Below are 26,791 nucleotides of genomic sequence, written 5' to 3' on the forward strand. Positions count from 1 at the left end.
CGCGCATCATTTCAGCGAAGTTGTGCGTGGAGATGAGGACCGGTATGCTGGTTACTCGCGCACAGCAGGTCCCGGTCCTGAATGCATTTCACCTAACCCGAGCTTTTTGTAGGACTGCAGCTGCAAGGTTGTGCCTGGATTTATGTTCTCCCACTTTTTCTGTTCCAATGAAAACAGAAACTTTCAATAGTCATGAACAGAAATGAAAGAATTCAGTTCATGATAAACAGCTGAATTTTACGGTTATTAAAACCAAAACAAATTACTGATTTGTTTTTACTCCAAATTGTTATTTCAAGTAACCAGCATGCAGATGAAAACACAATTAATTTTCAAACGGAAAAACTACCTACAGCAAAATAACCAGCGTTACTCATCGTGGCTCCCTGCCTGCAAGCACACAGCACATAGGAATGGGTCAGAACTGACAAAGGTTGGCTCTCCAACTTCAGCACAGGCTTCCCCAGGTGGGGCACACGCAAACTGGCTCCACATGAGGACGAACTCCAGCCCCACTGTGGGTAACGGGTTGGTCAGTCACTGGATTGTCATTTTACGGCTTGGATTCACCTAACTAACATCAACAAGTCCCTTACTGCTGGATGAACAAGATATTTGATGAGGCTAAACATGATATTCCAAACAAGCAATTATCAAATACTAGAAATAATTATTACACTTAAATTGCTGGAATATGGACAGAAGTTCTCCCATGTTATTGTCATTTGATCCAAATACTGGTTTATTTGTCAAAACCTAAAAGCTAAGTAAAAAAAGAAACAATCACGTTTCCACAGAAGCAAACCAACACTGGAGAAAGACGACCAGCAGCAATATTTACCTTTGAACAAATCTTCCAATAAACAGTTAAAGACCATTTGGCTGGAAAAGACTGGACCACATCAATTTTGGTGTAAAAGGCACAACTGCATTTTAATCCATTTACGAAAAGCTCACAGATGTGGTTTAGACAAAAGTTGCTCAAGTTGCAAATATGCCTTGCTCTGGAAAGTCCCAATTTCTTTCCAAAGGGTAGGTTGCTGCATGGAAGAGCAAAAAGGAAAAACCAAGCAGCCCTGGGAATACATGAAAAACAGCTTTCACTCAGAGCTAGGAGTTGAATATTTTTATACTGAAACCAGGCTAAACTGCTTCTTCAGGAAATTATCAAAGGAAACACAGCTGAGATTGCTCGAAGAGCAAGACGGGTTAGTATGCATTTGGTCAACAGTTTTGGGCAACTACAAATTCAGTGAAGAATGTGCAAGATGTTGCTGTTAATAAAGTCAAGCCCACTTAAATGGAGTTCATAATTTCTTTGATAGTTCTTGGAACCTGAAACTCAAAATGAAACTCGGGGTGGGATCAAGCCCTTCCGGATTGAAACCTCTGAATTACATATAGCTCTGCAGTAGACTGATCCTAAAAACAACTCTCAAGGAGTAAAACTTTATTTATGCATTTCCATAATGCCAACACGACGCTCATGAACGAGTGTGTAACATTTTGGTGTAGTTCAGCTGCTTACCCCTCTTTAAAAGCCAGCCTTTTTTTTTTTTTTCCCCTACAGAATCTGTAGACCAGGCAGGTCTACTGTTTTTCCATGGGTGATCCATGACATAAAGAAAAATGATGCTATGGGGAAGACGACTGTTTCAGAGGGAGATATTGAGGAATATCCAGGGGAGAGTCTTTGGAAACAAATTTCCTAGAACATGCGCCTCAACTAACCTCATAAGCTACAATACATTTTCATACTAACTACACTGCCTAAAGGCTCAATCGGAGTTTGAATACGCAGTATGAGACAGCGACAGAGCGTTACCCTGAAAATAGCGCTTAGTGAAAAGGTTGGAAAGTTCACATAAGCAGTAAGAGATGTAGCTACTTCCAGGAGTGTGTTTCTTGCCTTTTCTCTTCCTTGTGACCATTTCAGTGGATATTCTGCCAGCACAACCACCCTCAAAAAAGCCTGATATACGTGCCTATTGCAAATACAGTTTGTATCAGCAAAGAAAAGTGATCTTCTAGTTTATAGCTTATACTAATAATTCCTTGAGTGAGACAAGCTACATCAGCAAAAGACCATTTTTGTTGTAGAACTATACCTACCCTAGCACTTTCGCCTGTATTGAGAGTTGTAAATAAGCACAGTCTTCAACGACATTTCCATGCTCACGCAAGTTTTATGTGTAGGTCTCACTTCAGGTAATCTCATCCTCACTCCACAAAACTCCTTATCACTGTAGCTTAACGTCTTTCTTCCAGGCTTCAGAGAAATCACTGAAACCAAGTAACAAACCCTCTCCCCAAAGGTACACGCCTTTCACGTCCTGTAAAACTGAAATTCAGTGGAGAGGAGGCAAATTTTCAGAGCTCAGATTATAAAAAAGGGAAGCATATGAAGCTCTGTGGGGAAATGTGAAGGGGTTAGCAATGCCAAAATTAGCAAAGAATTGTTGGGTTGGTAACCTTCTCTTCCCCTCCCTCTTTTCTTCCTCTTTTCCCCCGCTTGCTTACAGGTACTGTCAAACCAGAACACAGGTCTATTCTATTTCCTACCCAGGTAGAGCTATCTTCCAGCTTTTAAGAGAGAAATTACCATCACTGGAGGAAATCTGATCATGAATTATTTTGCCACTTGTGTCAATACTGGTATATGTAGGTATTACGACTCATGCAGTATGTAACACAATCTTCAATCTCTAGTGTAATTAGGAAGAAAAGGGGGAGTTAAGGACAGGCCAGAAATATCTTAATCATCAATGAAATCTGCAGCAGAAGCTTCTGGAGAGAGACACTTAGATATATTCCCCCCCTTGCCGAGTCCTTGATTCATACAAAACTGATCTCAAAACAGATTAGGCAAACAATGAAAATACATATGGGAAAACTCGACTGTAGGCTCCAGTTTTAGATGGTGACAACTGGCAAAAATTTTTAAAAATGCCTTCGTCTGTTAACAATCTGAAGCCCTTTGAAGAAGCCTTTGAAAAATTTGCCAAATACTACGAGTGAAACTGTACAACAGCTTGAAATGGCATAAATTAGAAAGGTAGCTTATGGTGATTCCACTGATGAAAACCCGAGAGCCACAATTAGCCTTCAGTTTAAGGTAACAAGCACTATTTCAAGTGAGATTTTTGAGAAATTATCAGCTGTTTGACATGCTTTGTGAAGATCAACAAATACAGAGACATTTCAGTGTAAAGACAATGAATAATAAATATTACTTTCACACTAAGACGTTAACTTTCATACTGCAGTCAGACAGACATTTTGACAGTCAAGGTATTGCACAAATGCAGGCACAGAGGCAGAAAGTGAGGCAACATTAGGGAAAAGTGCCATTATATATTAAACACAGATTTGAAAGTAGGCAGAATTGAGCTGCAGGAGAAATACTCAGGCTACTACTTAGGCCTCCACTAAAACAAGAAACGTTTAACTCACTCATATTATTATTTTATGATCAGGCTCTGCCTCATTCAAATAAATTCCCTCATTTCAATCTGCTTTGGGTCACCCTGACACCTCTTGTAATTTGTACATCCTTAAACCAATTAAACAGCTGGAAAATCAAATGCGTGTTTCAAGTAAAGTATCTGTCACCCAGTATTTTGGATGACTTAGGCAAAATCTGAGCGTTCATATGGGTTAGGCACATGTTCTCTGGCTACAGGAAAGACACTTGTCATTGAGAAGTGGGAAGCTCAGGGTAAACATACTGGTAACAGAAACCATCACAACTGGGAATCAACACTGAGGATTAAATAACCTAAAACATTGTCAGAGGTCCCATTTTCCCTGTGATCTGCATCAGTTTTGCTTGACTTGACACTAAGAAGAACACAGCAGAGAATCAGAACCAATGAATCTGGCACTGTGGAAAGCCGCTTGCCTGACTCTGTAAACTGCTTTTTCCTTGCTGTTTAATAAAAAAAACACCTATAAAAAGTAGGTATCTGAGATCGTTGTGATCCAGCTAAATAAACAACAGTGTACTGAGAGGAGCCTTTCATTGCTCCCCATTTTTGTAAAAGCTGTTATCATGTCTTTGCCACGGAAGTAGAAATAGCAACAGTTCAGGTATTTTCTCTTAGGACAGCTACACAACCTTTAAAAAACGCATTTCCCAGGAGCCAGAAAGAACCCCAGATTTTCACCAGCAGGCAGCTGCTGCCTGGGAGGGGTCCTCTCCTCTCCCTCCACTAAGCAATTAATTGTAATCTACTTTGAACCCTTCCAAAATGCTGCAGACAATTTTATTCAAAAAGAAAACTGTCAATGACATGTCTGTCACACGTACCCCAAGACAAGCCCAGAAAACAGTGTAATGTCTGGCTTGCTACCACAAGCTCATCTTTTTTGCATCTGCTAGAAACAGCTGATGAGATCATTCACTAGACTGACATGAAGTAAAAATATTACCCGTCAATACACTCAAGCTCTTGGATCAAAGGGACAGCCCATCTCCTGACACTCTCTCCACGGCTGCCTGATGACTGATTTCATTCCTTACCTCTCCATCTCTTCTCGCTTAGTGCAGCGGGGGCCCTGGGAGGTTCTTGGGATTTGTATGCCAAAGAAAAGAGAAGTACACCTGTAACTTTCAGAGGCTCAGGATTTTGGAGCATTCCAGCTCAGGATTTAGTACTGAGTGTAATTGCTCCAAAAAAAAAAAAAAAAAAAGGAACAGGAGTTACTTTTCCTGAAGAATGGGTATTTGTCCTCCTTGCTCAGAGGCCAATTTGTTCCAGCGTCTATCCCAATTAATGTCACCTCAGACAACTCAAGCTTTTTCTTTTTGAAATTTATTTTATTTATGCAACTAATGCCCTATGCATAGTTTAGCAGCAGGGACCACATTTTCTTTTACCTTGCTTGATTGTGCTATATGAGAAAAATGGACATGGGGGGGGGGGAACCCAAACCAAACAGTCTGTAACAGAAGGTCTTTTCCTTGCGAATGAAATGGCTGCAGTGCATTTCCCTCTATCACTTACATGTAAGATCTCAAACAAGGCGTATTTCCAAAGAGCAGCATTTTATTAGCTTTCTTCTCTTTCCTCACCTTGCATCACACTGCTGGTTGTTAAGAAACCAAGTCAGCGCAGCACTGCTTCAGAAGCCAAAGTCAGATCACCCTTTAACTAAAAAAAGTAGTATTAACAACTTGCAATAATTTAAAGCAAACAACCTCACAAAGAGAGAGAACTGCTCTGAACTGGGACGCCCTCACTCAGATAAGGTGCCAAACTCAGCTACAGGTTGCACACGACACGGTCACATCGCCTCTTCTACTGCACGTTTCAGTGTCTATTGGACGTGACATGTGTACCATCCCTCAGTTCAGAAACATTACGGAATCTCTCACGGCGTTAGCGACCACCAGGCACTGTCTCATAATCACAGGGAGACCACCAAAGAGCTACAAAACTACTTTCAGCATTTCCGCAGGTAACTGAAAACAAACTAGCAAAAGGTAAACGGCCTCGCATCTCCAGTGCTTTCCTCTGCTCAGGATAAAGCGCAGAGGCGGTCAATATGAGCAACTGTGCAGTGTTGCTGCCCTTCCCACGCTCGCTCTGCAGAGGACATTCGTTTCCGGAGGTGTCGGTTCAGCACCTTCTCTGAGCTGAATCTAGTATTGAGCCCGACCGCCCCAAAAGCCAGCCCAACATTCCCTCCTGACTTGGGTCAGCCCTCGGTGCACTCTGACTAACGCACGTAGCAAAGCATCCTTATTCCCTTACTCAAGGGAACAAGCTCCCACTGAAACATCTGTAAACCTTAATGTACGAGTGCAAGAGAGAGAAAAGAAGCCACAGAAGACATCTGGGACAGAACTGAGGATACTCCACATTCTCCCTCATAAAGATGTCAAGGAAACAATTTTTTTTTCTTTCCCCCTGCCCCCCCGCCATTTTTAAGGTATTAATAGGAAGTAAAACCAAAATAAGCAAGAAGAAACACTTCAAACAGGTCAAATGTGTGTTCAAGTGGAGGTAAGAAACCACTTAAAGCTCTCACAGGATTATAAGCCCCTTTGACAGGTCTGATAATTTTAAAGGCCTAATTCCATTACAGTATCTGGCAGCCTGCAAGGGCACATTTTACTAACCATAGGCCACCAGGTCATGATAGATGTTGACAGAAAACATTAAAGGTTAAGTAGATGTAAGATCATAAAGCATTTCAAGCTGTACAGTGCCAACAATGTTAACTAGCAACCATGCCGCTGTTTGAGAGGAGAAAAAACACAGTTGGGTCTTCCCATCAAGTGCAGTCCCAGGGAGCCCTCGCAGAACCAGGCGCCAGCACCAGGCATGCTCACGTGACACGAAAATCTTCTTTGCTATAGCAAAGCCCAAATTTCATATGTTACTTAAAATTCGAAAAGTGCAAGATCGGATTAATTAAGCTTAAGAAGACATACCCATACAATAGATTTCACTAGTCCTCTTCAGATGGGAAACGCCGGCAGCTGCTGTGCGGCCAGGGGCAGCGGCGGTGCCGCAGAGGAGCGGCAAGGCAGGAGGCATCCCGGCAGCTAGGGTCAGGCAACCTGCAATTGCCTCTCTGTACCAGCATAGCATTCTGACTTTGAAGAGGAGCACTCAGATCCTCACCATGATGAGAAGCTAAGCTAACAGTTAAAACGATTTAGCAAGACGCCGTAATTTTGCCTTAAAGCCCCCGCAAAACTCATTTGAGAACAGCGGTGTAATCGCTGCAGGTGGCAGCGCGCACTTCAACTCTGCCTGAGAGTATTTACGCAACACGTTTATGCACTTGCAGCTCTGACATGTGATTTTGATTGCTCATTCCTTAAAGGTGTCTAGATGCAACAACAATGGCCGTAATCACAGAGTTAACCTTATTCCAGTCATTGAATATAAAACCTAATATTTCACGTTCCCATCCAGTTAACAGAAAGGAAGGTACCGCACAGATCATTGCCTGTGAGTGTGGGAAAGGCTTGAAAGCTGCTTTGCATACTCTCTTCTATAAGGATATTCACAAATAAATCTTCAGGTTTTTCCCTCTTATTTTTTTTTTTAAAAGAGCTCCTCTGACTGACATCTATCTGGCTAATAAATTGCCAACACCGCAAACAATTAAATTAAAAGCTGTTCAATATGTAAGGGGGAGGGAGTTGACTACTGACCAAATCTGACATACAAATAGCTTGCTAATTTGTCAGCGAGCCAAAATAAATGGAATGGGCTGGCTACAGGTGCAGGTAAATGCCTCAGAAATAGACATCAATAAATCATTTAGCTCTCTATCACATTTTAGATTACAGTCATTTAACAAGAAGGACATTTTTGCTTTTGCAACATGATTCGTGAGTGCTTCAAGTGAGCCATTTTAAGTCAACACTTCAGATGGGACTTCAAAACTTCCTTTTTCATCTCTTGTAATCTACTCTTTAACTTAGCAGAAATTATGAATCGTATGTTTTGTTCTGCTTACCGCAAAATGCATAATCCAAGATTACGGGGTATTATGTACTAATGATCAGGTAACTCTCCAAGTCCAAAACTCTCTCCATGAGAGAATAAATCCTCCCTGATATTTTTTGTAGATGGAGAGACAAAGAAGCAGCTTGCTGGATGTCAGGCAAGCCAGAAGGCCAACATCCTAGTCTCACTAAATGTAAAGTCTCTGCATGTAAGGGTGAAAACAGCGGGTCATTTTGTATCAAACATGTTCCTTACAGGCAAAATCACTTGGTCCCCATAATTGTCCATCTCAAGTATTTCTTCTAAAGCCAGCCCCTGGCTATCTTGTCTTTCTGCCCAAACACCATCTGCTGGGCCCTTTTTCTATGAAAATGATACATGGAGCCACAAATAATAACAGACAGAAGCTTAATTGCACGTTCAAAAGGTCACCCTCATATTAAAACCAGAAACACAAAAACACAAGGAGCATCTACGCTTCTGTTTTTCAAAAAGCTTAAACGTATATTCTCAAGCCATAAAGTCATTTAGTAAAAAGATTAAAATCTCTGGTTTCTAATGGACTAAGACCATATAAAAGCTTCCATGGATGTTTCTGTTTTTAACCTGATTCTAATGCAACTTTTGTCTAATCAAGCATATTTCTTGACAGCCACAAATTACTTTGGATAGTCACTTTAAGGACCTTCCAGGTAAATCAGCCAATTAAGGAATTACACTATTTCCACCCTAAGGAATAGTTTGAAAACATATGTAGCCATTTGGAAAGCTGACTGGAACAGGACAATGTAATGGTACTCATCCATGTGCAAGGAAACGACATGGTTTAGAAGTTTCTTCTCAATTGCCCCATTGCTAGAAAAGCAGTAGGAATGCATATGGATGGAACGGTACGTAGGAACATGAAGGACTGGTGCTTACTTCCAAAACCATGCCATTTTATTCCACCTAGGGCAGGAGGAGTTTTTACACGCTTACAGCCAAACACGACAGCCAGGCACACTGCCAAACATGCACCATAAATCAGAGCTAACAGCCAAATCTGGTCAGAACCCCGGTTTCAGCACCAAAGTTCACTGAGCTATTACCAAACTTATCAAAAACCACAAAGGGTGACACAATCCTGCGGCACATCTGTCTGAGCGGGAAGGATGGAGTTAAAGCTATCGACAGCAACAAAATGAGAACGTTGAGAAATATCCATAGTAGACCCCGTTAACAGAAGCAGGGAGACCTACAAGCTGCTCAAGGCAGTCAAGTAACAGCCCGTGATCAATAGAAGCAAATACTGCTGGCAGATCAAGCAGGATCAAGACTACATAAGCCACTGCAATCTGTATGAATAAGTAAATCATGACAGGCTCCTCTGAAAGCCGTGGTGTTAGGGCGATGCTTGAAAAATGCAACTTTCTTAAACAGTTGGATAGTGTCAGCAGATAAGACAGTGAAAGTACTGCTAACACCCTTCTTTGAAGTCTGGCTAGAATATGGATAAGTAAGTGGCAATACGTAAGCGGCAAAAAAACCCCCACAGTATTTATCTCTTTTCCTACCACTTACTAATGCAGAAATAAGGTTATTAATAAAATGTTAAATGTACTAAACCACTAAAACAAACAAACAAAAAAGGTCAGTGAAGCTGGTTAGCAGAGCTAACTGAGTACTGAAGAGAGTTGTATGACAATCTCCTATTAGCTCACTCTGGTACTTTCTTGGGCTTGAGTAAAGAAAAGACACCCAAGAATAAGTAAAAGAGGAATTTTTATGAGCATCCCAGGTTGCCCTAGTTCTGCTTCTGCTGAACCTCTACTCACTTCATTTGTAACAAAGTTAGATGAGAACAATTTCCAAAATCCAGTACAAACAGTTTTAATGACAAGCATGCACAAGAAGGAACCCATCCAGGTATTATAACATTATATTCAATTAGCATTCTAACGAGCTCGTATTTACCAACAGTTGTGGGTTTTTGTCTGCTTCCAGGATATCAAGACAGACGAGAGTCCAGCTTGCCTGCCTCCTGAAATTTCAGGGATTTAAGAGGTGTAAGGGGCACTGAGCAGGCACAAAGAACACCAATTATTAACAAGAAAACTCTGTTAGAGGATTAGAAGTTGATAAAGGTTATTCATCAGACCAGCGAGAGCCGCACTTCAGTTATAATAAACAAGAAGTATTAGGAGCTTAGCTGGGTATCTGAACATTTTATTGATACTAACAAAGACAACTGAGAACAAAATTCACTACTCCTGGAACAGGTAAAACTGCCATTGGTTGCACTGGATTACTGTGAACAGAATGAACGCAACAAGCTAAGCATCAGGATTAGTAGCACACCCCAGAGAATGCCAGACATTTGAGAATGATCCAGGTCAAGAACTGGAGAAACGTATAGTATTTATTATAGGTAGGCTGAGTGGCAGCCTTCCACGCTGCTGAAGTAATTACTGTCCCAGTGTCACTCATTTCATAACTATACCTTGTCTCGATTTTTAAGGAGACAATTCTTCAGAGAACTTCCAATTAAAAATGGGGAAGACAACCTCTGTTCTTTCTAGGCTTCTCTTGTCTCCTTCCTGAATCCTCAGTGAAAGAGCCTACGTACGTGCCAGACTGGCTGGCTGCTTTCTCATTGATGACGAACGGATACGCGCTCTTTGCCATGCCTTAAAAGCTATTACTGCTTTGCTTTATTGCGCATCGGTGCACCTCTGATAATTATTGAAACATCCATTTCATTTGAAGGCTAGCTCATCCTTTTACATTCTGGTTTAAAAGGTTTTGTTCAGTAACCCCATTGTTCTGATATTGAAGAAGCTGATTTTTAGTTTCTTCTTGAACAACCGTTTTATATACCTAAACACCCTTTGGCTAACGCATTTTACAAGCAGGTATACCTGGTGGAATTTTCGTCCCTGTCCTGCTGTTAGAAGAGCCAAAAGAGATTAACACAAAATATTTTTGCCTGTGTGTTAACTTTTAGCTATTTATATAAGGACCTCCTTGTTCTGGTCACTCCAAAGAAACCATCAGTAGCTCTACACTACAGTGAAACAGATGCCACGTCTAGAGTTTTTTTCACAGAACTTGCTGGTTTCTTCTGGAAGGACAGTACAAGGAAAGCTACCACAGCAAACTCTAGGAAATTTAGAGGACAGGCAATGGGGTCATTTGTTACAGCAGTATTTTTAAAACTCCCAGGGCACGTCTATGCTGTACCACATGCTGTACCCTGCAAAGTATCAGAGGTACCTGACCCACTCAGCCTGCACAGCCACCCACATGGCCCAGCTAGGCTTCTGACACTCAGCCTGGATCACCCAGCCCTGGCTTGGACAACTCTGAACTCCAACACAGCAATAGCTCGGCAGCACTGGGAGGAAGCCACTTTTCCCCACTTTTTCACTTTTTTCCTTGAGAGAAAGCCTTGCTGTCCAGCTGCTTACAGCAGTTTCATGGTGGTCTATTAACAGCAGCTGCTTCTGCTTGTTCCACCCAAGACAAAGCAGAAGTTCCACCTGCAAGGCAGCCTCAGAGGAAGGTATTTCCTGTGGCTGTCTGTTCTCAAACCAAGAGGAACAAAACCAGAGAGCATCTTCACTGAGATCTCTGGAACATCAATTTAGCAATGGCCCGCATGGTAAGGTTTTGGGTTTGTTTGTTTTCCCCTGCTTAACTCTTTTGCTGTTTAATATAAAGTTCTGTCTTTTCTTTTGTTGTGAGAGAAAAAAAGAAATTACAATTGTAAAATCCCATAGAGTGACAGTTTCCTGTTGGCGGCACTCTAGGTAAGATTTTTTTGTTGCTGTTGATCAGTAATACCCCTTTTGCTGGTGTCCCGCTGTGAGAAAGCAGCCCTGTGTTGTCACACCCCAGCGACAACCGAGGATAACATGGGAACTTCTGTGTCCTCAGCTTACCTTGACGTAAGAAAACACTATCCTCTTGTCTTAGTTGCACATCTTGTAATTGCGGGGTTTGGAGGGTTGGATTCAGAGACACTCTTACTCTAATTACTATGCTAACCCTTGTGGCAACAGAAAGCCCGTTTTGCCAGACTGTTCTCTCTTAAATTATCTCACTGTAATTAATATAGTACCTGTTACTACAACAACAAATTGTTTATTAATTGAGCCCAGAGTATCCTCTATTATTCCTTCATTGCTGGTTTGCATGCTCTTCTGTTTTGCTTTGTGACCAAGGGCTGTCCCCTGCGCACTACGTGGGGACAAGCTTTCTGGGGTGTTCCTGGAGCATCCACCAGCACAAGGGTTCCAGGACTAAATGCTACTGTCAGCACAAGTAATACCAGTAAAAGTGCACATGTGTCACTGAAGTGTGAACGGAGCAACGTTTCTGCCAGGGCCACTGAGACACTATCAGGCACAGATTTGATGTTTGCGCCTGTTCTACTACAGTCTATGCAAGATTAAAGGCTGAAGACTAAGTTTCAAACCTCTCATGATCAGTATTTTCAATTGCTACCATGAAACTGTATGTTGCACATTCAGATGCCTTCTCTGTGAGTGAAATGTCCCTGCATTTGCAGATGTATTTCCCCAGAGATTTTCTGATGGCTCCTCCAGAAAGGGGTAAAAGCGGGGTGGGTGGGAGTCAAATAATTGTGAAGTATTTTTTTAAATCTAAATTTTAATCATAAATTCAGAACTGATCCTTTGGTAACGCTCCTCTGTTGGCTTAAACTCATGCCAAAGCATTACTGACTGAGCACTTCTGAAGTAAATTTACATGAAACCAAATTTGTTCTCAAGTTCTACTGCACTTTAACTGCCATCTTGATTTAAGCGCTAAGCAAAAAGAGGAACAAAATCCTGCTAAGCAGATCAGTGACAGCACGGAGGAAACATGCTTTTGCTCGACTGAGAGGAGATTCTACTTTTATGCATGATTAGCTGCTGATAATTACTTTCTTTAGCAATATAACCATAGTATTGTTCTAACTTGAGGAAAAATTAAAGGAAATACTGGGCAACTTAGAGCAATTTAAGTTGGATCTTAATTTTATGTACTTCCATTTCCAGGTAGTGTTTCAGCCACACCGTTTCTCTCAGATCATCCCAGCTGAATGACCTGGTTAGCTTAACCTGATTGAGACATAACTCCTGAAATAAACTACCTCCACAGGAACTTTTCTCTGCAAGACCTACGGATTTGCACAACAAACATCATCTGTAGTTTTATGAGCCAAGATAAGTTGTTGTCGTAAAAGGGGGTTCAAACCGGCCAGTTCACCCCACGAGATCCGTCCACAGAGAGCATTCGTTCCATCAAAAGTTGGCAGATACTAAGCGATTTTCAGCTGGATCTTACCATGGGCTCACCTGAACTCGGGGGGAGTAGTTTGTATGACTGATGTCAATGCTTGTTTTGACAGTGACTTCAGTGGATGCAGGTTCACGGGTACCACTTTAGGCAGTCTGCTTCACCTTATGCAGCGATTTTACTGATCAAAGAGCTGCTACGTGCAATAGCCAGTCTCTTCCCCCAACAAGCCATGCTGTCAATGACCGAGTTGCAAACACCAACGCTGTATAGGTTCCTTGCACCTCATTTTTGCCGTACACAAATACATGCCATTTTATTCAGTTTGAAGTTATTATTTACTTTGATCCTAGTAACTAAACCAAAAAATAAGCCAACAACTCAAATTCCACTCTGGCATCCCTAGTTTGAAACTTTCCAAAAACTCTGTAAACGATACGCAAATTAAATAATCTTTTTAGTTTTTACACAGGCAAAGAGATAAACAAGACGCTTGTTACTACTCAACACAAGGGGCAAAAAACTTGTCAACTTGAATGCCCGAGACTGCCACTGACACTAGCACTTCTTTGGGATCTTCTTCGAAACCACTTGCCACAGATGTGAGTTCTGCACGGCAAGGTCTTTATAAAGACAGCAAAAATGAAATGGTGGCAGCAGTATTGTCATTGCCGTTCGCAGAACAGCACATCATGTTTTGACAGTGCCAGACAGGCTGAAGTTGGAGAAAATGCCACAGATAATTGCTGTTGCCTTTTGGTTTTACAACTGCAGATACAGTAAGCAAGATTCTTGGCAAATTTAAAGGGTTCACCTCCTCAAATAAAAATATGGTAAAGCCCAGCTAAATCAGCAAGCTGTGAATTTCCGTCTCGCATCCCCAAATCTCAGAAGGGGCAGCCGGGACGAAGGGTGGCCGTAGGCAAAGCCGTCCCAGTTTCCCGGCGGAGCCTGCCTGCCATCCCCTCTGACAACATGCAGCACTGCCTTACCCACAATGCACCCTCGCGCTGGCACACGCTCGCACACACACACACACTCATGCACACGCACACGCTCCCAGGCGTGCCGAGGCGAACACACGCGCGCACACAAACACGTCCCCGCTTACACATGTACGCCCCCCTTCCCACCCCCCACCCCCCCCCGCCCCCAAAACCAACTTACCCACAAGTTATATTTCATTCAAAAAAAACCTAAGTCTTCCTCCGCTCCCCCTCCTCTGCTTGCCTGCCTCTCTTCTGCTGCGGAAAAAGGCCACATATGTCTGCAAACACTTCTAGGCAGAAACCAGCCAGTGCAGAACAAAGACAGCCGGGGTTGCCTTCATCTCAGCACAAGGCAGCCAGTAGCTATTTTCAAGCTTGTTCGCTCTCCCCCCTCTGAGGGCACCCTGCTCTGTTTCTCCCTCTCTCTCTCCTCTTTGCCTGTCCAGCTACTGCACAACACACATCAATTATTCATTGCTTGTCTCCCGGTTTCCAGGCAAAACCAATCACAGATGGAGTCTTGCTAATGGGCTCATGCCGTACTTGCCAACAGGCTATTTGTGCTCAAGCTACAACCCTCTAGAGACAATAAAGAGAATCAGGTTAAGCTTTAAAACTTCACACGTACGCGAACAGACCTAAAACGGCAATATACATGTAAGCATCCCTATGACATTGCTTAGGAGTACGTCTTCAGCACACAGCATGGCAGAAGGCTGCTTTAAATCTTCTGAAAGGGTTTTAAGAAATCAAACACTCAGAAAAATCTCACCTCAGCTGCATGTTACTGATATTGATGGTTTTCTTTTCTGGCTCTAGTGATCCATCTCTTGCTCTCCCATTACACCTCTCCCTCCTTCTCTCATACTCATGCACGCACGCACACACACACGCACACCCAGCCACTTTGCCAGAAGGAAGAGAGAGAAAGAGAGAGGAGGGAGGGAAAAAAAAAAAAACACACACACACACACACACACACACCACCCAGGCAGCTCACATTTCAAACTTGCAAGGAGGGGTGGTGCTTAAAACGCTAGGACAAAGCCTCTCTCTCTGGCGTCCGGCCAAAATACTAAAATAAACCCGCTCGATCAATTAATTGGAAGCAACACTTGTTCGAGTCCGCATAACAACCCAGTAAGGGCACCGGGGCTGAAAAGTCTTTAGATTTGGGAAATCTTATACACTTGTTTCCCCCTCCTCCCTGTTTGCTGAATGCTGTTGACTAAATCCATCAAACTAGTCATGCTAATTAGCGTCCGGAGCAGCCTGGGCGGCGGAGCAGGGCCAAGCGACAGGCATCGGCCTCCGCCGCGGAGGGGAAACTGAGGCACACGCAGGCAGTGGGGCTGCGGGTGACAGCTGGAATCGCTGCCAGCACCGAGACAGCCGTGTTTGGGTTGTTTGCTTCAGGTTTGGGGGTCTTTTTTTTTTTTTTTTAATCTCTGCCGGCCGCCTGGTTGCTCCTAACAGCATCGCCCTTTCCCACGCCACGCCAAGTTCAGCACTGCCCATCAGAGAGTTTTAAACAAGTTTCACGTATCAAACGGTACCACAACGCAGCCTTCGGTGGACAGCGTTTCAGTGACAGTGGAAAAGGGAAAGACAAAAAACCAAAAAAAACCCCAAAAGACCAAAACCAAACAGGAAGCTAATGTGTGACAATTTTTTTTGCTCCCCTCAGAGGGAAAACTGGCAGTTTAAGTTGTGGCCAGCCGAGCACCAGCCTTTTCCTGCGAGCCTCCTGCGGTGCTGAGCCACTTCCTTCCCCGGCACAACCTGCACAAAGGCACCTCCACCTCTTAAAGGCGCACCCGGCCCTTTTGCAGCCAAGCTAGCTGCAGGTTCCAGCAAAAAGACCGAGTGAAATAGAAGCAACAAAAAAAAAAAAAAAAAAGAGGGGGAATTAAAAAAAAAAAAAGATACTGGCTCTCCAGCAAAATTCCTTTCAGCTAAAAAAAACAGCCTCGGCTTTCCTTGCCATGCTTACAGTCACTTAACCATGCTTCGTAAACACCTCAGCAGAGAGTCTGCAACATGACAGATCGGAGCAGCTAACTATCAGAGATATCAAAGAGCAGCTCTTCTCTGAAAAATGATTCCACAAAAAAGCATTGTCAGATTTCATGTTCATTTTTTCTTTTCCCAGGGAATCCACTTCAAACAAGTACAAGGTGTGCGTGCTTTTCACCCAACTTCCACTCCTGAAGTACCAGCTCAAGGTCAGCCTGTCAGACAGGGTTATTGCTTTCTCTCCTCAGCCATCAGACGACGCAGTACTGCAAACCAAACCCTCCGTAACACTTCTGCAATCTCAGAGCTGCACAAGCCTGACCGAAGGAAGATGTCTCAACGACATGGCTGCTACAGGTGGTACGAAACACGGCGCTGGGCCGGTACCCACGGCAGGCAGTCCGTACGGCGCCGGCAAGCCTTCCGCCGGGCCCTCAGAGACCGAGGCGGACCCACGGGGCTGCTGGAACAAACCCTTATGCAAAATATAGTTTCCATCGCAGTTGATCAGATTTGAGATTCAGTCACGCAAAAGGAAAGTACGGAACCTCATACAACTGTTCTTATTGTCTTTTGGAGCGGATGGATGCCTTAAGGAGATGTAAATTACACAGCTAGGCTGGCGGAACAGAGAATAGCAAGCACGAGTTTTGGAGGACTGGCAAAGCAAGAGAAGGATGTTGATAATCCCAGACAAGGACCGAATTACTCCCCTAACGTAACTGCACTGAGTTCAGACTTGGTGGACGTGAATGAAGTTCATAATTCACTATAACTCTAGATAAATTCTAGACAGGCACAGAATGTACATTTTTGTGCTTGTTTCAGGTTGTACTGCATTTCCAACATTTTCACACAGTTCATAAGCCACCATAGTGTTACTTCGTATTTCAAAAAAACACCAAAAGAACATATGAGGCAGTTGCGAGGTCCCAGATACTGAGACTGGCTCCTTCCTCGTAGAAGCCTCACTAAAATCTTAGTTTATGCGGGAAAAAAGAATTTTATTTTTTCTGTATAGCAAACTCTTTTCCCCAGTATCCTGCGTTCTTCTCTCTACCTGCCACGGTAAGTAAGAGGATTGCCTCCCCCCACACACAATTAAACGCTCTTTCTAGTGTAACAGTGTAAGTTTCCCTTTTCAGCTGCCTGTCTTCTCAGCAGAAGTGGTTTAGAGTAGACAAATCACTTATCTAAAAATTATGTACTTACTTCTCCTTTGACAAATCTTCAGCAGGTTTCTAATCCCACCCTGCCACTTGAAATATCACTTTCTGTGATGACATTTGAGTCACAGTTGTCAGAAGCATCAGGCTCTGTAGTTAAATGGATTAAATCACACTTCATAGCATGTAGTATTTTGAAGAAGGAGTGGTTTATCATTTGTAGAAATTAATCATAACAGTTTTTTCTCTAGGGCAAATTCCCAATCACTTTTAAAGATTACTATGTTTAAGCCCCACTGACAGCAGTATGTCAAATTACATCACAGGGAAGGTTATCTCAGGCAGTGATAACTATTCACAAGGCTCACCGAAGACATCTACTAGTGGGAAAAGCAGGTCCGTACGGGGGAAGCACCTTTTAGATGCAGCACTCTGGTTGAGCTTTGTGCGGCTACTGGTGCCCCAGGGATCCGGCTGCCCGGTGGCGTGCCCAGCCACTCGCATCCCGTGCGGCCGCTCGCCCGCCAGGCCAGCGAGATGCTCAGCCCCACGGGGAGGGCAGGCAGGGCGTCAGGGCATCGTTCAGTCCTACGGGGGGAGGAGGAGACACTTGTCTGGGCCACCCCTAGCTGATTATGGAGAAGAATTAAAATCTTTTCAAAGACATCCCATTTACCTCCAAACCGGAGGCAGCATTTGTCCATTTAACATGTTGTCGACGCCAAGCAGTATTACTGATCAGAATCCTCCCAAAACTCAGTTCCGTCAGTTTGTCACTTGGCACAGAAATAAATCACCACCAGCACATCCGTATGGTACCGCTCTTTGCTCTCTATGCCAAGGCGCTTCTCTCTGAAAGAGCGTATTTTTAACAAGTCGGAAGTCCACCCTTAAGTCACGATGCTGCAACAGACCTGCACGCCCATGGGACACCGATTTTTATGGTGAAGAGAGTGATGTGGGCAGATTTGTAAGCTCAGGTGCCTTTGATGGCTCAAAATAAATGGCACAATGCTTATCTTCAACTAGTTCAAGCGAGGTAGCCTTTGGCTGTAATTCTTGCTTTCGCCCCTCCTTGCACCTCTTTGTGATATTGCCAAAAATGAACCAAATACATGAACACCTGTAATCAGGACACAGACCGCCAAGAGGAAAAGGAGGAAAGGCTGCAGAGGGGCAGAGATCAACACCCCTCATTTGGATGCTTCAGTAACAAGCAGGCTGTACACGGGGGGACATCACCACATTCCTCTCTAATTTCGTTATGAGAGGTGCACAGAGGAAAGAGCAGAAAAGTTGTTTAGAGAAAGAAAACACAAGGGGTAAGGAAATTCTCTTCAAGTAGCTGTAATACCAGTTAACTGCCCACTGAGTCATAATATAACTCTTTAGCAATGCAAATTTTCTATGACCAAAGATTTAAAGGTTTATCTTGGGGACCGTTCTTTTTTCATCAGTTTTGCTGCACTGCTGAACACAGCAGGGTAGTTCCTTACAACATTTGTCTCGAACAGGTTATTTGCCCAAGAATTAGTTCCCTGGATATGTATATACTTTACTACTGATTCAAAGGATTCCAAAAACTCTTCAGAAGGTTTACAATTACATAGCTGAATACGTGGATCAGTGGCCTTGTGGATTTTTCCTAATGTTTCACAGTAGGCTGAGTCAGTTGAAGCTGTTATAAATCACAGGGCTGCATCCCAGTCAGAAACCAACCATGTACTTGGGGGCGGGGAGGGGCAATAAAAAAAATCCTTTGACTCTGCATCAAATGCCTTTCATGCATAACCCACTTTTCGAGGATCAGACCAACTCCATCCAGAGGGAGGTGTGAGAGGAAAACCCAGTGTAAAAAGCAAAGTAAAAAAGACTCTCTTATGTGGTTTAGTCCTGTCTTGTTTAAATCAAAGATTACTATGACTAAAGTACTTATCCTTCCGTCCCCTTCTTTGTCAAGCTTTATAAATCAAAGGTAGCAAAGTTACAAAATATAACAACACAGCATTTCCCTTCCTCCTGCTGTCCACGACCACACAAGGGCATGTGCCCTTGGTAGCTAAATGTTTTGACGGACCCTCTGATCTGGACCATGCACCTGGACACACTGAATGCTGGTTTGGATGCACACAACAATTGGACCCAAACACTCAAAATCTTCTGAAAGAGACTTACGCCCTTTTTCATTTTCAAGACCATGGAAACGCTCATGTTCCTGTTACCCAATTATGAAAAATCATTCCTTCAAACTGTGCAGGGGCTCAGGACAGATCTGTAGCCACTGCGATGAAAAAGACCTCTGCCAACTACCATCATCTTTGGAAAAGGACGGATGCCTTAAATCCATCTAATAAAACATAACGTTGCCATTTTCTAATCTCTATTTCCTTCCTTCTTTTGATTAAATGTCTTTACCACGTGCAGGAAAACAAAATGTTCTGTAAAATTACAACAAAATATGGGGGGAAAACCCCAAGAATTACAGAGTGAAGCCACATTCATCATATTTGTATCTTTGATTCTCTTCACAGCTATACTTTTACAGAAAACCGAGAAGCAAAAGCAACTAAACCATGCAGAAACAAGGAATGAAGTACACCAAGGAAAAATCACATCTGTAATGGAGGATGACAGTCAGAAGAGAGGCTTTACAGAACAACAACAACAAAAAAAATCACTGTACAATGACGGCACCAGTTCAGAGTTGTCTCCAGAACTATTTCACCAGCAACAGAACTACTGCAGCTGCCCCCTCCCACGCCTACTTGTCTATCAGGCAAATCTAAAGACGGACAGAACATACCCCGCCTGTGATGCTCTGCCCTTCTTTTACTGCATCTATTTTGCTACAAATACTAATAAATGTTTTAAAAACTGCTTTTTCTGACATGGGAGCTTCACTGTTTTTCCAAATTCTAGAGATGTCTTAATATTTAGATACTCCCATTCAAAGTCCTCGGTAGACTGGAGCACGGCACAAACGTCCGCAGTGCGCGTCTCCGCTTTCAGTGCCTCTTTTGGCACCTGGGCGAGCGTTCATGACATCTCTTCCAGCAAATCAGAAAGAAATAGAAATTAACTGAAGCCCTTTCCATAGGAAATCAAATTTTTCAGCATGATCAAATGGATTCCTAAAACATCCATATTTTTCACTAACTTCTGTTTACATAGATTTTTTTATACCACATTTTGCAAAATGCTCAATTTTCCTCATATAGTTTAGACATTTTTAGCCTGATGCCACTTCGGAGGAATATCTGATCAACTGTTTCTTCAGATTTCAAACATTTAGCATTCATATGTTCTGCAAAGGACTAAAACCTGTTAAACATGAAGAAGACTTCCAAAGGCAATGAGGATTAGCCTGCCTCTCTAAGAAAGTCTTACTATGCACTTTGTGTTCTTGTGCTGGTTTTTTTGAGATGCTCAAGATTACCTCCTCAGTCACAATATCTGTTTTCACTGAGCGTGCAGCCATTTGTAGCTGAAGCGCCACCCCACCGCTGGCAACCTGTGGGTTAATTACAGCTACTTCCTCTTTCCCTGCTTAACTCTTCAAGGGGATGAGGAGGCAGCTCTGAAGACAGCAACCTAACCAGGTCTCGCTGGAAGAGGCAGAGAACTCTCAGAACAGCTGCTTGTGAGGCTGTGTAGTACTAAAGAGATCCGAAGGAGTAAATGAAACCGAAGTTTGGAAAGTAGAAGCCCCGCTAGGGCTCCTGGTCTTGGTGTTAGATCTGGTTTGTGCTGTTTGGACTGTTAGCAATATTTTTCAGAAATATAAATTGTCTGAGTATTCCTCATTAAGATTTCAAAAGAATAAGCCCTCCATGAAAATACTCAATCCCAGTGACTATTTTCCTTTAATTTTTAGCTTCTCGGTTATACACGCATTCACCTCCAGTCGACACTTCTTATTCCAGCCCCCTCGGAGCGGTGCGGTGAGCAGGGCTGCTCCAGCTCTCCGGGCAGCGGCTCAGTCCACGCTGTCCTCCCCTCTGCACAAGCCTGTCGGCCCCATCTTACTGAGCTGCCCCTAATCCAAAAGTAGGTTTGAGAGGAAACCTAGGCTAGTTGCTTATATCCTTTTTTTAATAATTACTTTTTAGAAACAATCCACTAAAATATGGAAAGTATCAGCAGTGAGAAGGTGTATGTGATAGACACATCCTAAGTGGGACATAAATGGAGTAACAAAAGATCTAAAGAGAAGATATGCCCTTCGTTAGCCACAGTATTTACACTCTATACACAGGAAAATTAATGACAGAGTCCTTTTTCTGTGCTATGAGTGAACTGTGACAGCATTCAAATGCATATGTTGAGATGCAGTATATATTTTTTAATTAAAAAACAAATCTATCTGAAAACAACACTGTATGTCACTTTCTCCAAGACAACTGCAGAGTCTAGAAAACCATCAAAGGTGCGTAGAGCTGTTTAAAGATGCCATATCTAACATATGAGAGATTATATAAATAAATAGATAAAAGTCCAAAGTTACAAATTAGAAGAAAAGTTACAAATTGGTGACTATGCATCACTGTCTTGGAAAGCTGCCATTCTGGAATACAAAGACATTCATCATTTGGAGGCCAGCTCATGCTTCTAGCTTTGTATTTAAACAAATCCATGTACCATCATCATACACTTTTTATATCAATCTGCAAGAAGGCCATACAGAGTTATTTTTAGCAGACTGGGAGATAAAGTACAGTTTAGCTTGCAAAGTAGCCTAATAAGGCAAAATGCTCTTGGTGAAGACCAAATGCAGTCACTGCCACTCTTCCCCCCAATACACTAATCAATCTCTAAGAGCATCCCTTAATTTTTCCCACTTACCATGGAGGATTTACTGCATTAGCAACAAGAAGACAGAACTAGGGGGATCTTTATCATTTTGTCTGTTTTGATAATCAAATATACAGTGATTGCAGAGGAAAGGAAATGGTCAGAAAAGAAAAGTGGTTTTGCTCAGATTTGTCAAGGAAACATTTTGGTAGACAATCATTTTCAGAGAAACAACAGCCTAATATCAGTTTTTGCTTTCAGAAACTGGCAAACTGGTCTCAGTCAACTCCCAACACTTCAGGCCTCACGCTTTTCCAGTGCCAAGTTTCTTTCCACCATGTTGGCAGTGGAACAAAGCTTTAAAGTGAATATAAAGGACTATATGCTTAAATAATAGCAAGGATCTTAAAACTAAAAATGTTCCAAAATCTACTAGATCACTCAGAATCTGAAAAAAAGATTCATTCTGACATGTTGCTGGGGCGGGGGGGGGGGGGGGGGGGGGGGGGGGCAGAGGATGTGCGTGTGGGGCATAATTCTGTAACAATTTGTGAGAACAAGATTAAAACCAGCAATTAACAGAGACTTCTATCTTTAGTAATTATTCATATACCTGTTTAGCTGATTACAAGTCGTAGCTCCAGGCTGGCTGCCTGCATTGCTAGGACACAGACAGCAACCTTTGCTAAATTGACTCCACTGGCTATGCTCATGCTGCAAGAGCTGTTTTCAAGGACAGATGTACAATGTTATATGGGTAAAGAGACAAGCAAATTAAAGATGGGTATTCTGTCAGGAAAAGGACTGAAGAACTTGCGTCAGCATTTCCTTACATTAATAGGACCTCAGATTTTTAACCCTTCAACACTGATTATTTCGATTTAAGAAGCACCTTCCTTATATAGATAGTACAACTGCATCTTGTCAAATAAAACCAGGAAAACACAATAGCTCAGAACAAAATACAAGGGCATGCACTACAGATAACGATATATCTATATATAGATATAGAGGGATTCACGAGGAGCTTTTAATCCTTCTTAAACTGTGATTCATTTTAAAGCATCATAGCTTGTGGGTTAAAGAAGCTGAGAACACGAAGTTACCAAAACATACTATTGCCACACAACACAAAAGTAACTCTCCATTTGAGATCATCAACAAACAATCCCGCACATTCCTACCAAAAAGCTACACTCACATTTTTGATTTTTCTTTCTATCATCTTAATTCTGCAATATTTCTCTTTAACGGTGTGTATGTATTTCTTTACGTAAGGCTGAAAGTCTTTTAGGCTTACTCTACTCTGAGAAATATTTCGCAGCACAACCATAGAAGAGAGTTATACTGGCAGCTCCTACCAAGTGTAGATGCAGTTTGTACCGGCAAGAAGCTGTGTCTTGTGTCGCCTTTACTGGCTCTCCGTTGAAATTAAGTTTACAATCAAGGGGTTATGTGATCGCACTAAAAGAGGGCTTCTGGCATGTACATAAACACATCTGATTGGGACTAAGAGCAAGTCCCCGCCTTGCAATGATGTTAACGACGAAGAGCCATTGATAAGCTCCCATGCAGCAAGGCTGTCCTGTCCTGCGACGCTGACTTCAGTCCCAACAGCCACGCAGGGCTGTTATCATACTACTACACCACGGACTGTTAACCCTTCTGCTTGGCAAGGATAACTAGCTGGGGCACCTCACTATTGACCATCTCACTTCTGAATCCAGAGGTAGGTTTGCGGCCGCAGCCTCAGGGTCTACACTACATCGTGCTTTATCTCTGCTGAACTATTTCTCTCCTCTTCAGAAACTCCTCTCAGTAAAAGTTTCTACTTGATTGAGAAGAATCATCAGGTGTCATGTGGGACCTGCTCCTTTTCATAGAAAGGCAAAATTAAAGAGGCTTTTCAGAACTTCACTATGGACAAGCTCTTTCCAGGAAACCGATTATGACCTAAACCAGCCGTCGATTCCCAGTGCAGGGATCAATTATAAAAATGGTGTATTTCCAACAACTACAGCTATTGCAGAGTTTCCCATAACTAGACAATGCAGGAGACAAAATTAGACGGTAACATATTATCAGTGTTTTCTCTGAAATGAAGTAATATTTATTATGACTACTGAAAATTACCCCCACTCCCTGATGCGATTAAAAATACGCCACGGACAGCCATAGGAAACCTAGCATAAGGAACAACCCTACACAGGGAACTTGACAGAAAACCTAAGAAGTTTCTATTTTTTAACATAGTGAATTTCTGCATTCATGAAACAGCAGAGAAGCTTACTGGGGGCTTTAACCCCCACCCCCACCACCAAAACACGCTTTTCCTATATCTGAATACAGAGAAATACTAAGGTTCACACTTCAAGATTTTTAATAACTTCACCCATCTGTTAAATAATTTACATTCTGCTAGAATATGCAGCAATAGTATAGCTATGAAAATATACATTACTCCATAACCTGGAACCTATCCATCAGTATTTAACACTATTTCTTACTTCTCTCCTGCAACGCTGCATGGAGAGTTTCACAAAAGTAGCGCTTTAATGACATACAGGCACCAGAAAGGAACCTTGTGCCTGAGAGACGCTTTGAAATACCTCGATCAAGTCAAGAATCCTTCCCCTTCCGCTGTGAATGACAGGAACTGCCCGCTTTTTAATCAATATGCATCAGATTAGTCTTTCTGTCCACTGTATACAGCACATTACCTTGATGGGCTGATTGTCCACAGCCAAAAGACTGAACATTGAGAATTGAACAGTTCAAGACAAAAGCTTTAGGACGGGAGGTCTGATGGAGACCTATTTCTAATTAAGCCTTCAAAGTAAAACCAGAAGAATTTTGCACGTTCCCTTAAGCTGTAAATGTGATTTTGCTTTTTGTTTCATATTTAAATCCACTTGTAAGTTAACATTAGAGCTGAACATATTATTTGGAAGCTTAACCAGACAACTGTACTTTTAATCGCTTAATTTCTTAAAGTACTTGGAGAATACACACTGAAGCATTTCCCTTTTAACTACAAAAGCTGAAGTGAAAGTTCAAGTGTAGTGAGACTGACCTAAATAACGAAGTACAATTTGGAGAAGATACTCAAAAGAAATTAAACTTTTGGATACCTTGACTTGAGAAAGCATAACTGGGTCTGACTTTCTAAAAGCGCTAAATCTCCTGCAGCTCAAACTTAAGCATCTTTAACATATTTCCAGTTGAGCATCCAAGAACTGAGGAACCTCAGGTCTGCTTTGGGAATTGTGACCTGTATCACCACCGCTCTTAACTTTTGACCAGTCACTGTCAGCTCTCCGAACTATTTACTGACTAGTGCACCTTTATCATCAACATTTTAAATGAAAAAGTGCTGGCAGGTTATTTAAAGGAGGCTTAATACACATTAGTGTTACTCTGCTGGCCACTTATCTTGGCCTGGAGGGCTGCTGTCTAGAAAACCCTGTGCAGCCTTTAAAATGACTCACAACAAAATCTTTCTTAAAAAGATGTAATATAATTTCATACCTGCAAAGAAAAAACTGGTAGATTCAAAGCCAATCACTTTTACCAAAAATAGGAGAAATAAAGTTACAAAACTTACATTTCTTTTTACTTTGGGAAAGGGAATGGTAGATTTATTTACAGAAATCTACGTCAATGGAAAAAGGAATCTGCCTTATGCTTAAAGATAGCTTCTGTGATGAGGGATTAGAGACAGTAAACCTTCAGGAGCTGGGTCCTTCCAAGAAGGGAAGACGAAGATCCTACAGTGCCTCAGATATCTTCAAAACCATTCCTGTTTTCCCATGAATAGGGTGTCCTCTACAAATTTACTTTCTTTTGCTTTGAATCACCATTACCTTCTTTGAAGAATTCTTCTGGGTAAAGGCCTGTAATTTTAATATTTATAGCCCTGAGCAAATTAGGGTTTATATTGTAGTGCTCTCTCCACTCCATTCTGCCATCACTTTCTGGGCTTTAATGGTAGCTCTCATCTCTGCTGAAGGAGCAAAGTTCAGTCAACTAAGTCTCCTCACTTCGATCAGATCAGAATCAGAGGGGTCTGTCATAAACTCCTATATGTAAAATCAGAGAGGGGGAAATGGAAGCCAGCTTTACAAAACCAGAACAAAAGAGTTAATGAGTACCCTTCAATACTGCTCGACAGCTTTGCCATTCAGAAGAGAGAAATGACTGCTTCAGCAAGCTGAGAAGACTTATGTGCCTCCTAATGTTCTTTGAAATCTTCTCATGTTCCCAGGAGTAAGGGGGAGAAAGACGGAGGGAAACAGAAAGTTGGTTCCTCATGTATTTTTCACATTGGTGGAAAGAGGAGGATGGGAGAGAGAGAATCCTAGTTTCTCAGTAACCCTCGATATATCACTTCTGCGCTCCTACTCCCATGCCGGACACACGCCACTCTCTGCAAGCCTCCTCCCAGTACACTATAAGCAAACTATTTCAAGTCGGCAGCACCATGTTCTTTTTCCACATGTGGAGAACAGACTCATTCCTGGGTTCGCCATGAAAGCAACCAGGATTTACTTCAGTTTTTCCTCATCTTTGGTAGCAGTTCCTCTACAGAAAATATTTTAGGAAGGATGGGAATAGATGATGACTCTTGCTTGAATTTTTTTATTGGCTTCAAGGGGAAACCATATATGATAACACTTCTAAGCCAGTTCACTTCTGACCTGTGCTCTCTCCACTGGCCTCAGTATGAAAAAAACCCAACATATTCACACACATTTCTGTTTTTTCTGTTGCAGCTTAATTTACATTCCTGAATACAGTTTCCCAAATAAAGCTACAGATCAATCAGGAAAAATGAAATGCCTTTAAATTTGGAGCTACTTAAAACCAAAACATGAAAGCCCGTACAAGTAGTTTCCATACTCTGGGAGTAAGAATGCAAGTCCCATCAGTTAGTGATGAGGCAAAAAAAACCAAAAAGGGAATATTGATCAAATCAACATTTTGTTTTGTCTTAAGTATCATCACAGCCACAGGGAGACATCAGCTAGGCTGAAGAAGTATAGGTCCAATGTAATTAACATTCCTATGACTAATCACT

General features: G+C 42.3%; 1 protein-coding gene across 11 annotated transcripts in view; it reads right to left on the minus strand.

Moving 5' to 3' along the window:
- The window catches only part of ZMIZ1 (zinc finger MIZ-type containing 1), a 358,482-nt gene that overhangs the window by 80,093 nt on the left and 251,598 nt on the right, over positions 1–26,791 (minus strand). Inside the window, exon 1 of one of the 11 annotated variants that reach the window (XM_064464901.1) lies at positions 23,076–23,144. The exons of 8 other annotated variants lie outside the window; for them this stretch is intronic. The gene's annotated coding sequence lies outside the window, so the exon portion shown is untranslated. Of the gene's footprint in view, positions 1–13,919; positions 14,138–14,513; positions 14,652–23,075; positions 23,145–26,791 lie in introns of those variants that run through there. 2 more of the 11 variants (XM_064464899.1, XM_064464900.1) reach the window with 2 other exon arrangements.

This window comes from Phalacrocorax carbo, chromosome 13 (genome assembly GCF_963921805.1).
Source record: "Phalacrocorax carbo chromosome 13, bPhaCar2.1, whole genome shotgun sequence".
In the NCBI taxonomy this organism is placed as follows: domain Eukaryota; kingdom Metazoa; phylum Chordata; class Aves; order Suliformes; family Phalacrocoracidae; genus Phalacrocorax; species Phalacrocorax carbo.